This window comes from Triticum dicoccoides, chromosome 2B (assembly GCF_002162155.2).
Source record: "Triticum dicoccoides isolate Atlit2015 ecotype Zavitan chromosome 2B, WEW_v2.0, whole genome shotgun sequence".
Classification (NCBI taxonomy): Eukaryota; Viridiplantae; Streptophyta; class Magnoliopsida; order Poales; family Poaceae; genus Triticum; species Triticum dicoccoides.
In genome coordinates this window covers 468,048,406-468,059,521 of record NC_041383.1, presented here as the reverse complement: position 1 = coordinate 468,059,521, position 11,116 = coordinate 468,048,406, and positions in this window count along the sequence as shown.

Below are 11,116 nucleotides of genomic sequence, written 5' to 3'. Positions count from 1 at the left end.
TCTGCTTCCCGCCCTTTGGGCTGATGAAAACTGACCTTTGGTCATGGTTGGTGTTATGAACCGGGACTAAAGGGGGGCATTGGTCCCCGTTCGTGCCGCCAACCAGGATTAAAGGCTTTGCTATATAAGCGAACACTTAGTGTTTTCCAATCTCAGTTCTTCTTTCCCCCGACGCCACGTCGAACACCACGATAACGTCAGGCTGCCGGACGGCGCCCTCGCCCTCACCGATGCCCTCGTCGATGCCCTGCCATCCCCGATCCCGCTGACAGTCGCCGGTGCCGGACCTCCCCGCGCGCCTTCCTTCCCGTTGTCGCGTGCGCCCTCGAGCCCGTTCCTTGTCGTCGCTGGCCTTCTGCTCCATCGTCATGCCCCCAGTGAGCTCCCCCTTTCCCATTGTCGTGCCCCCGCCCCTTCTTCCACTGCTCCATGGTCGCTGCTGCTACCATGGTCGCCGTTGCTGCCACTACCACTACTCCATGACCACCGTGTGCTTCTTGCTTTGTTTTTTTAGTTACATAATGAGATGAGATGAATAGATAGATGGATTTTAGTTGCATAATGAGATGAGATGAGATGTATGTGCTCTATTTTTTTAGATGAGATGAGATGTCATGTGGAAATGTGCTATGTTTTTTAGATGAATAGAAAGATGGATGAAATGTAATATGCATGATGTTTTAAATTTTGAAATGTGCTCTATTTTTTTAGATGTGATAGATAGATGTTTCGTGGAGATGAGATGAGATAGAAGAGAATTTTTTTAGATGTGATAGGTAATATTTTTTGAATATTTTTTGTTCATAGAATATTTACCAACTTAAATAAGTTAATGTGAATTTGTGTGAATTTTTTGTGGAGATGAGATGTATGAGATGTTTTGTGTAGATGAGATGAGATGTTGTCATGTGGAATTTTTGTTTGTTCATAGAAAACTCCGGTAACTTCGACATGAGGGGGGATGTCGATCAACCCCCTCTAGCCCGACCAACTCTCGAGTCCACCCAAACCGGGACTGAAAAATCATTGTTGTGGCCACCTCAAACCCTAGAAGAGTTATCGAGGCCACCCAAATTTACCAAGTTAAATGAGTTAAATGAGTTAAAAGAGCGTTTTCGAGGCCACCCCAACCCTAGAAGAGTTGTCGAGGCCACCCAAATTTACCAAGTTAAAAGAGCATTGTCGAGGCCATGCCAAACCCTAGAAGCATTGTCAAGGCCACCCAAATTAACCAAGTTAAATGAGCGTTGTCGAGGCCACCCAAATTTACCAAGTTAAAAGTTACTAATTTACTCCCGGTCCGCTCGCCCGACCAACTCTCGCAGCCACCCAAACCCTAGAAGAAAGAGCGTTGTCAATCTACCCCCTCCCTGCATAGCGATTATTCTCTGCAAAGTGTCCTCTCATGAAAGTATAACCCCGATAACTTCGACATGAGGGGGAACATCGGAGATGCATGAGAGAGGCGATCCACAACTAATCCATTGCTCATATATGCATATGATTCCTTGTTGTGATTAGCTAGGTCTGTGTTTGCCACTAATCCATCTCATGTTTGTATATTGCCATGTTGTAATATTTGTAGAAACTATGGAAAGAGGCTTAGAACAAGAACAATTGTTGGGGGATATAATCCTTGCCGGAGGTGATCCCTTGTCGTTTCTCAACAACACCGATGGTCAGGAAGGAGAGGATGATGACTTCGGTAATCCAACAATGGAGGAGGAAGGAGATCATGACGGCTCGAGTGACCGAATGGCGGAGGAAGGAGATCATGATGACGGCTCCGGTGATCGAACGGAGGAGGCAGCTGTTGCAAAGTCCGGCTAGGTATATATATTAATTAAGCCTATGTTGACTTGATGCATTAATTGTTTTCGTATGTACATATTAACGCTTCTTTCTTCTTTCAGCCCTCCGGATAGAGCCAAACTTCCGTAAGGAGACGAGGCCCGAAGAAAAGGTTGCGCCACGATGAAAGGTTGATGATGACAGAAATCACGAAAGATGGCCAATCGATTGCTCCCAAGCGGACTAAGGACACATTTGTACATCAGTGCAGAGTTGTTGTTAGGAACAACATCCCGATCATCATCGTGCAATGGAATAAGAGTAAGGACGACCCTGAAGTACCTTATGTCTAGGATAGGCAGAAAGATGATCTTTTGACCTCGCTGATGACAAATTTCAGCCTATGATATTGACCGAACCTCGATGGTGAGATCCGATCCGTTATTGCGGCCCGACCTTTCACGACACTCCACCACTAGCAGTAGTAACCTCTCGCACGTGCACGCGATGTACACGAAGTAGAGGGTTTGAACCTTACGGCTCAGCACGAGAAAACCAATTTCGACGATGGTACTCACGCACAAAACAATTTCCACGAAGAGAAATCACAACACAGAGGTTTTCTAAAGCTTCCTCCAAAACTTAGGGATTTTTAGACAGCTTCCCCCAAAACTCGATATGGGTATTTACCCTAAAAACACATTGTGTCTATCATAAAAATATAAACTCCCTTTTACAAAAGACTTGATTGACTTTATATAATAGTCACACGTCCTAACTTGCTTGGAAAGCAAGCACATGGTACGTAATTAAAAAGAAGATAACACCTAGGACTTAGCTAAACCGACTTGATCTAGTATTTAGGGAAACAAAAACAACTAGTAGTATTTTCTTTTGTGCACGCATAGCTGGCTTCAGTTTTGGTGCTGGTGGACCCCATCCAATTTCCTTCAAGCATAGTAGACTCCAAACATCCCACGCCCTTGTACTTGCCTGATATTCCTTGCGTGGCCTTAATAAAAATAGAAACTTAATCTGCACCTTCTGCTCTTTAAACCAAAACAGAGTCCGCATATCAAGTTGCCTCTGGTAATAAACAGTCGTGGCAAGGAAACGCAGAAGACCAGCCTCCTTGACGCCTCCTCCTAAACATGGTTTACCATAAGGATTAAAATATCCTTTTGTTTGGTTTCGTGTTGATGCATGCACGTCCAAACCAGAAGAAGCTAATATCTCAAACTGAACAAGTCTCTCTTCTTTGCCTATGCACATCATGTGCAACACATCAGCATGCATGCACTTAGTATTTTCTAGTGGCTTCTCATCATTGTAACTTAGCTGCTCCGACGTATATACAATGTATTTTTGCACATCATTGGCTTTAGGCGAAACAACAATATAGTTGGCGTTTAAATTATAGGCGGTCGTATCAGCCTACCGCCAGAGGAGGAGTCGAATAACCCAATTATAGAGCAAAAGGTCAAGGCGTATGCTCTTAAGGAGATGGAAGAACTATTCAGGAACTGGAAGAAAGATTTGAACACAAAGTTTGTCGACAAAAAGAAGACTCCAGAATTCATCGGTCAATATGAGAAGATAAGAGATCACTGGCCTGCATTTGTGGCCTACAAGAAATCGGAGAAGGGTCAGAAAAGGTCACCAACAAATAAGCAAAATGCTGCAAAGAAGCTGTATCACCATCACACGGGGTCATGTGGCTAGTACAAAGCCCAGTCATTGTGGGACAAAGCTGAGCAAGACCTACTTGCTAAAGGGGTCCAACAAATGACATTGTGCTGGCCAGATCGTTCAACCACTTGGTTCTTCGGGGTTGGGGGAACTTTGGACCCAGAAATAGGGGAGTATCGTTGGACGGACGAGCAACTTGAAATACCCATCAAGAAGCTTCAGAAAGCAATCAAGGCAACGCAGGAAGGGACGTTCATTCCCGACAGAGAGAAGGACAAGCTGACACAGGCCCTTGGGAATCCTGAGCACCCTAGACGAACACGAGACACACCAGGCTCCGTTCCGTGGGTGCATGGGTTTCCCGACAGCGGTGGTTACATAAGCCGAGAGATAAAGAGGAAGCAACCTAAATGCAGAGGATCAATGCAAGATTAGCAAAGCTAGAGGAACTTGAGAGCCAGCGAGCTACCGGCCAACCATTTCAGTGGCACAAAGATCCTTACTTCGACACTGCCCCATAAGCTACCCCACCATCTCAGCAGAGAAGCAGCGTGGCTTCCACGGAGCTCGTTCAGCCTGATTTCATGGCTCCTCGCTACCCCATGGATAGTATCACAGAGGCTGAACATTGCGAGATAATGGCAAAATGCCAGAACCTAACCTTGAAGGTGGCAGTCGGCTCTATTGCACCTCCTCAAGCTAAGGGAACTTTTCATTGTCGTTCGATTCCACATGGCTATGCTGTTGTGACGGTGGATGAAATAATGGAGGGATTTGAGGAGCTGGAGCTTGACTACCCTATAGGTGAAGGGGAGATTCGTCTGGAAAATGCTTTAAGGAGTACCTGTCTATGGACAAAGGAGTACATCAAGCTTCCGAACTGGACGCATCCTCTTACTCCTCCTCTGGCGAGTCAGGGCACTCCGCCTCCTCCTCCGCCGCATCAAGGCACTCTGCCTCCTCTTCTGCCTCGTCAGGGCACTCCGCCTCCTCCTCCGCCTCCTCCTCCGCCTCCTCCGGCGCGTTAGGGCAGTACTCCGCCTCCTCTGGCATGTCAGCGAACTCCGTCGCGTCAGCAACGGTGGAAGAGAGACTCCACCGCTCTGGCGGCTAGCAATATAAGCAAAGGCAAGAAGAAATTTAGATACGGTCAAAGCCTCAAGGGTCCGGAAAAGCTACCATATGAGAGGACCGACGAGGAAAATGCGGACATCAATGCTGCCGAAGTGAGGGCCCACTTTTAACTGAAACCTCCACCTCTGAAGGAAATGGCAGATCCGGTGAAAGCGAAGTGCACTCTGGATGCCTGAAGCGACCACCACCGCCTCCACCGGATTCCAACTATGTCCACTATATTAAAAAGACATATGATGAAGCGGGGCGGTCGAGAAGTACTTCCAGTGATGCAAGATTAACACAACGAAGAAGTGGGAAAACAATTCGCCAGCTCGGCGAATAGGTGAAGCAATCATGCCCCCCGCTCAAGGTGTCTAGCAATATCGTCGCTAACAATCCGGGGCTAGTTCCCGGTACCAATCTTGGTGATTACCTGGGCGATGATGTACAGTTTGAAGTGTTAGAGGTAGTAGAGATCTTCAGATACGAGTACGAGAAGCCTCTTGTCAGACCTGATCATCCTCCTCTAATAACGATGATGTGAAGGTTGCATGAATGGTACATGGATACCTGTAGGAGTTCTGGGAAGGATATTTTGATGGTGAGAATTAAAAAGGAGCACGACTTCATTGGAGTCGACCTAATGCCTGTTGAATTTGTGGAGTTATTTCAGTTATTCAATCAAGATGTCCTCGACAAACAACTCATGACTTGCTACTGTATGTAAGTATTACTTCTATAATTAAGTCTCTATAGCTCAGCTCTTTCATTGCAAAAAAGGAAAAATCTATGACACTGGGTTCATTAACCCAAATATCGTAAATGAATGGTCGGTTAAAAACAGAGTCAACAATACTGAGGACAACTTGCTACAATCGTTACTTCAAAATCAAAACAAAGGGAAAAATACTCTTTCCTTACAACTTCAAGTGAGTGTTACTGTCTTATGCATATTCGGTTTCGCTTACTCGAGGTTATAGTAATGTAATTGATGAGTTATGCGTGCGCAGGTTCCACTTTATTCCTCTAGAGATTAAGCTTACCGGGGAGTAGTAATTGTCTTAGACTCAAGACGTAAAGATCCCCAGGAGTATGCGGATATGACTGCAATGCTCTAGAAGTAAGTTCAATCGATCATTATCACACCATATCGGCAACTTTTGCTCATTTCTTGATATCAAGTAATCATTTTCTTTGCCTGGTAAGGTTTGGAAATAGTTCACCGGAATGTTTCCGGGTCTACAAAGGGAGCTGCGATTTACACACCTGAAAGTAAGTAGTACTAGCTAGTTCCTCGCATCTCTCATTGATTCTAGTTTCATCAATACCATTTATCATGCTTGATTATCAATTTGATTGAACTCTATTTCTCATAAAGTGCTTGTGGCAAGAAGGCATGAATAATTTATGTGGATACTACGTTTACGAGTTCATCTACAAGTCGACCTCTCAGCGGGGCTACTCTGACAAACAATATGAAGTATGTAAACAATATTCATAATTTTATTTTATTACCATCAATTGTGTTGAGTTTCATTCATATATATGTATTGACCCCCTTCTTTAAATTAGATGTGGCAGATGCAGGATGAACTCCTACCACATGATCGCATACGAGCAATTTAAGAGGAATTGGCGGGATTCTTTCTTGACCACGTCATACGTAAAGACGGAGAATACCATGTGGAAATTGAAATGGATTTTAGATGTTAAGGATTGTAAGAGATGTTATATTGTATATATGTAGTAGCGTCGGATAGATATACGAAAACTTGTTGTTCGACCAATCTCGAAGAAAGAGAGGTCACTTCTCTCTGTATATGTTCATGACGATCTTGTGTAACTATAATGGTTCCTTCATTTGATTACTAGCTAGTGTGTCGAGTTCTCTCTATATGTATAGTAGCTAGCATCGATCAAGCACGGAGAAAGAGAGGACACTTCTCTCTATTAGCTAGCTAACACAATATAAAACCCCTAAATTAACCCTCCAAAACCCCTAAACCCCACCCCCTTTCAAAAAAAGAAACAAAAACCCCAGCGCCTGCGAGCTGCTGACGTGTGGCTGGCTTTTGGTCCCGGTTGGTGTTACCAACTGGGACTAAAGATCCTCCTGCCTGGGCACCCCGCAGCAGCCACGTGGACCCCTTCCGTCCCGGTTCCTAAGCAAACCTGGATTAAAGGTTTTGGGCTTTATTCCCGTTTATTTTGTCCCGGTTCCAGAACCGAAACTAGTACCTTGTTTTCTACTAGTGAGCATTACTCCTCCAGTTAGCATAGATGCGTTGTTTGGGACGTGGCTAACTGGAGTGCAACCTGCTATTGTGTCACGTATTCGGATTGCAATATGCGCACTACTTTAGGCTATATGGAACTGTAGGAACAATATGATTTTTAATAGAGAAAATATTTTAAACTTCTTGCATGTTATTTTCAGAGCTACGGCATGGATCCGTACATGGTTGTTACTCACTCCTATAGACTCCAGGGGGCATTTGGCTACTGGGTGCAACTGATGGAAGATGGTAGCACGGGCTATCTTCAACCAGTTTGGATGGCGGTCGCATAATAGGATATGTGTTTAGTCACTATGTCCTATTGCCCAGCCGGCTGTGGCTATGATTTTCTTTCTTAGTTTTTATTTATTTTTGCTCCTTTTGCGAGTTGTACTTGGATACCAGACCTTGTGATTGCTGTAACTGCTTTAATAATATGGCCACATGCATCTGTCGGATGCAAAGGCCGGGGACTATCCTCCTTTCAAAAAAAGTACATATTTTGGCATCAGTGGAAATACAAATATAGAGAGCTAACATTAACACATGAAATTCAGTACACCAGTACTCTGAATCCTTTTGAGTTATCCATGTCACTGAAATGACAGAAAACATTTCTTAAGATTTATTGTACATCAACGTTCATTCAAATATCTTTTGTAGACCCACACTTACTCACTTGCAGCAAAAGAACTAGGATTTATCTATACATCTACGTTCATTCAGTTAAAGCAAAACCTCAGCAATTTCTATGTCAAACACCAAGAAAACATTCTCGTGGAGTAGTTTTGAAGGGCAAGCAAGTTGCCGGGTCACCGTCGAATGATTGCAGCATCGCGGCCGCTCAGTCTCCCTCGTGTGGAGGCAGCACCGGGTCGCCGTCTCATGGATGAAGTGCCGCGGCCACTTGGTCGGCCTCATGAGGGTGCAGTGCGGGTCACGGAGGTCACTGCTGCACGGGGTCATCACCATGGTCGTGGGTCATCGTTGCGTGGGGCGAGCACTACGCCGCCCGCACATGTGGTCAGTGTCGAGATGCCGTCGCGTTGGGGCGCTGACGCGGCCTTCGAGTCACCATCACGAGCGGCACCATAGTCAGTCGCTGTTGAATCGCCGCGGCCGGAGAAAAAGTGGGATTATTTTTAGTAGGGGGTTATAGGGAAAACTATTGTTAAGTAGTTGGTGGGATTCCCGCCTCTAATTTGTACCATACATTTGCAATCTGATGGCCCACGAGGATAGTTTTCAAGTTTTCACTGAATGAGCGTTTTCAGTCGATACTAGAAGAAGCCTCCCCAAGCTTGAGGAAGATGCTCTTCCTTAAACTGCACAAAGTTGTATATTTCCTGTAAGGCAGCTTATTTTTTATGAGCAGATTTTTTTTCGGTAAAGTAATATATAATATCCTGGAGACTACGCACACAACCAGGAGCAAGAGTATTGAACCATTTTTCTCTCCCCCTCCCCTCGGGGAGGGGTGGCCCTTGCCCCGGATATATGGCAGGAAAGCTACCGTGTCTCGAAAGTGGCTAACGCCGTCCTTACGGCTCCCTTCAATGAGGCGGAGGTTTGGGCCGCCATCAAGGGCATGAACTCGGCTTCTGCCCCGGGCCCAGACGGCCTGCCGGTTAAGTTCTTCCAAACCTTCTGGTCGGTCATCAAGCCGGAGGTGATGGCGCTATTTCAGGAATTCTACGTCGGTGTGATTGACCTAGCCCGACTAAACAGCGAGATCATCACTCTCATCCCTAAGGTGGCCGGGGCCTCGGACATCTGCCAATTCCGCCCTATTACGGTGATCACTGTGATCTTACGTATTCCGGTGAAGGGGTATGCCAATAGGGTGACCCTGCTCATGGACCACATCACCCATAAGAATCAGTTGGCCTTCATCCAGGGCCGATACATCCTTGATGGGGTGTTAGTGTTCCATGAAGTCCATCACGAGGTCCGAGCCAGACATCAGAAGGTGGTCTTCCTGAAGATTGACTTCCATAAGGCCTACAACGCTGTCCACTAGTCCTTCCTTCAGGAAGTCCTCCTCCGTAAAGGGTTCGACGATAGATGGGTCACCCGTCTGATGCAGATGATGTCCTACGGCCGCACCATGGTTAACATTAACGGGGAGATTGGCCCCTTCTTCCCCACCCTTTTGTGGGGTGAGGCAGGGCGCCCCCTTTTACCCGTTTCTGTTTAACATGGTGGCCGACGTTCTTGCTGCCATCCTTAACAAGGCTAAGGCCGCGGGACACATCCACGGTGTTGCTCCCTACCTCATTGGATCAGGTGGAGTATCACTCTTGCAGTACGCCGATGACACCATTATCATGGTGTCCGGCGTCTCGAAGGACATCGCAAACCTAAAGTTCCTCCTGCTATGTTTCCAACATATGTTGGGCCTCATGATCAACTTTGACAAGAGTGCAGTGATGGTGATGGGATACTCGCATGTTGAATCTCAGGACATTGCCGATCGACTTAACTACCAACTGGGGACCTTCCCCATGACTTATCTGGGGATCCCCATTAGTGACTCGCGCCTCTCCATCGCAGGCCTTTGGCCAACGATGACCAAACTCCAACGACGCAGAGCCCTGGCAGGGCAGATGGTTGTCAAAGGCGGCATGGGCGATACTTATTAACTCCTCTCCCTCCAGCCTGCTCCTGTTCATCATGAGCTTCTACAGCCTCCACGAGACCCTTCATGACGAGATCACCAAGTACTAGACCAGATTTTACTTGGCCGGGGAGGGCGATAAGCAGAAGCATCATATGGTGAGTTGGCCCGACATTTGTAGACCCCGCGATCAGGGCGGGCTTGGGATCATGTCGTCTAAACACATGAACATCGCTCTCTTGAACCGATGGTTGTGGAGGATTACGAATGGGGAAGGTGTCCTCTGGCTTGACATCATCCGGAATAAATACCTTCGTGGCCAGCCACTTTCCTTCTATCAGTGGTCTGGTGGCTCATAGTTATGGTAGTCCGTCATTCAGCTCCTTCCGGTCCTCCGCATTGGGACCTCAATCTTGATAGGGTCGGGTGCGATGACCCTGTACTGGTTCGATAGGTGGGCAGGGGATCACCCTTTGCCACCAGGTTTCCCTGGCTATTGTCCATAGCGGTTGTGCCTAATGTGTCCGTCTAGGTGGCCCTTATTGACTTAGGGCGCCTGGCGTTCCGTAGACCATTTGGACCACCGGAGTTGGCTGAGTGGCAAGACCTCTAGGATTGCATTGTGCTCTCCTCGGAGGTGGACAATCCAGCCGACCAAATCTCCTGGCGCTTGGAGTCCACCGGGCGGTTCTCCATGAAATCCCTCTACCAGGCCATTCTGCCCACGCCTGCCCCAGCGCCCTTTGCTCAGGTGTGGGAGATAAGACCTCCCCCAAATATCCGAATGTTCCTCTGGCAGTGGATCCGGGCCGTACTCCCTCTGGCATGGAGGTGCTCAAGCAGAATGGCCCTGGTGACGGTATTTCCCCCCTATGTGGGACTGTAGAAAACTCGAACCACATCTTCTTCTCTTGCATGACGACCGAATTCCTATGGAGCTGCCTTTGGGAGGCTGTTGGTTCGTGTTGGTGCAACACCAACTTCCCCACCTCTTCGAGGAAATCCAGGCACCCCCCTTCGCGTTCTCCGCAATCATCTAGTCATCCAGCATGTGCCTCTCTGACGTGCCACTGACGCGATTTTTAAAATGTGTGTGTACTTGTAGCTTTGGCGGCTGCTTAGCCGTCCCTCGGACCGGGACGCCATCAACTCCATCATTGCAGATCTTCGCGCGATGGCTCTCTGCTTGGCGCCGCTGCTCCCTCCGCCGCCACCGTAACCAGATTAGCCATCTAAGGCCCCTCATGCCGCATTTGTTTTTTCTCTTTAGGGCTTGTTGAGCTGTGCCCTCAGCTGAATCTTTTTGCACTTGCTGTGTGTTTGTCTGTGTGGATTTGTGTGTGTTGTGAACTTTGGTTGGACCTTGTGACTGTGGTGGTTTATTTTATCTTTACCTACTAATAAAGCAGCGATTGCTTCTGGTCGTATGTCGTCAGCGTTTTTGCAAAACAGTCCCTCTGTTTCTTTGAAATAAACCCGCAGTCCCTGTTTAAGTGGCACTCTGGAAAACATTTCATTTTTACCTAAACACCCCTGCATTTGTTAAAAATTATGCCCATGACCCTATCTCTTATTGGACTGGCTCACCACCGCGCATCTCGCTGCTTATCATGCCGTTCTCCACCGC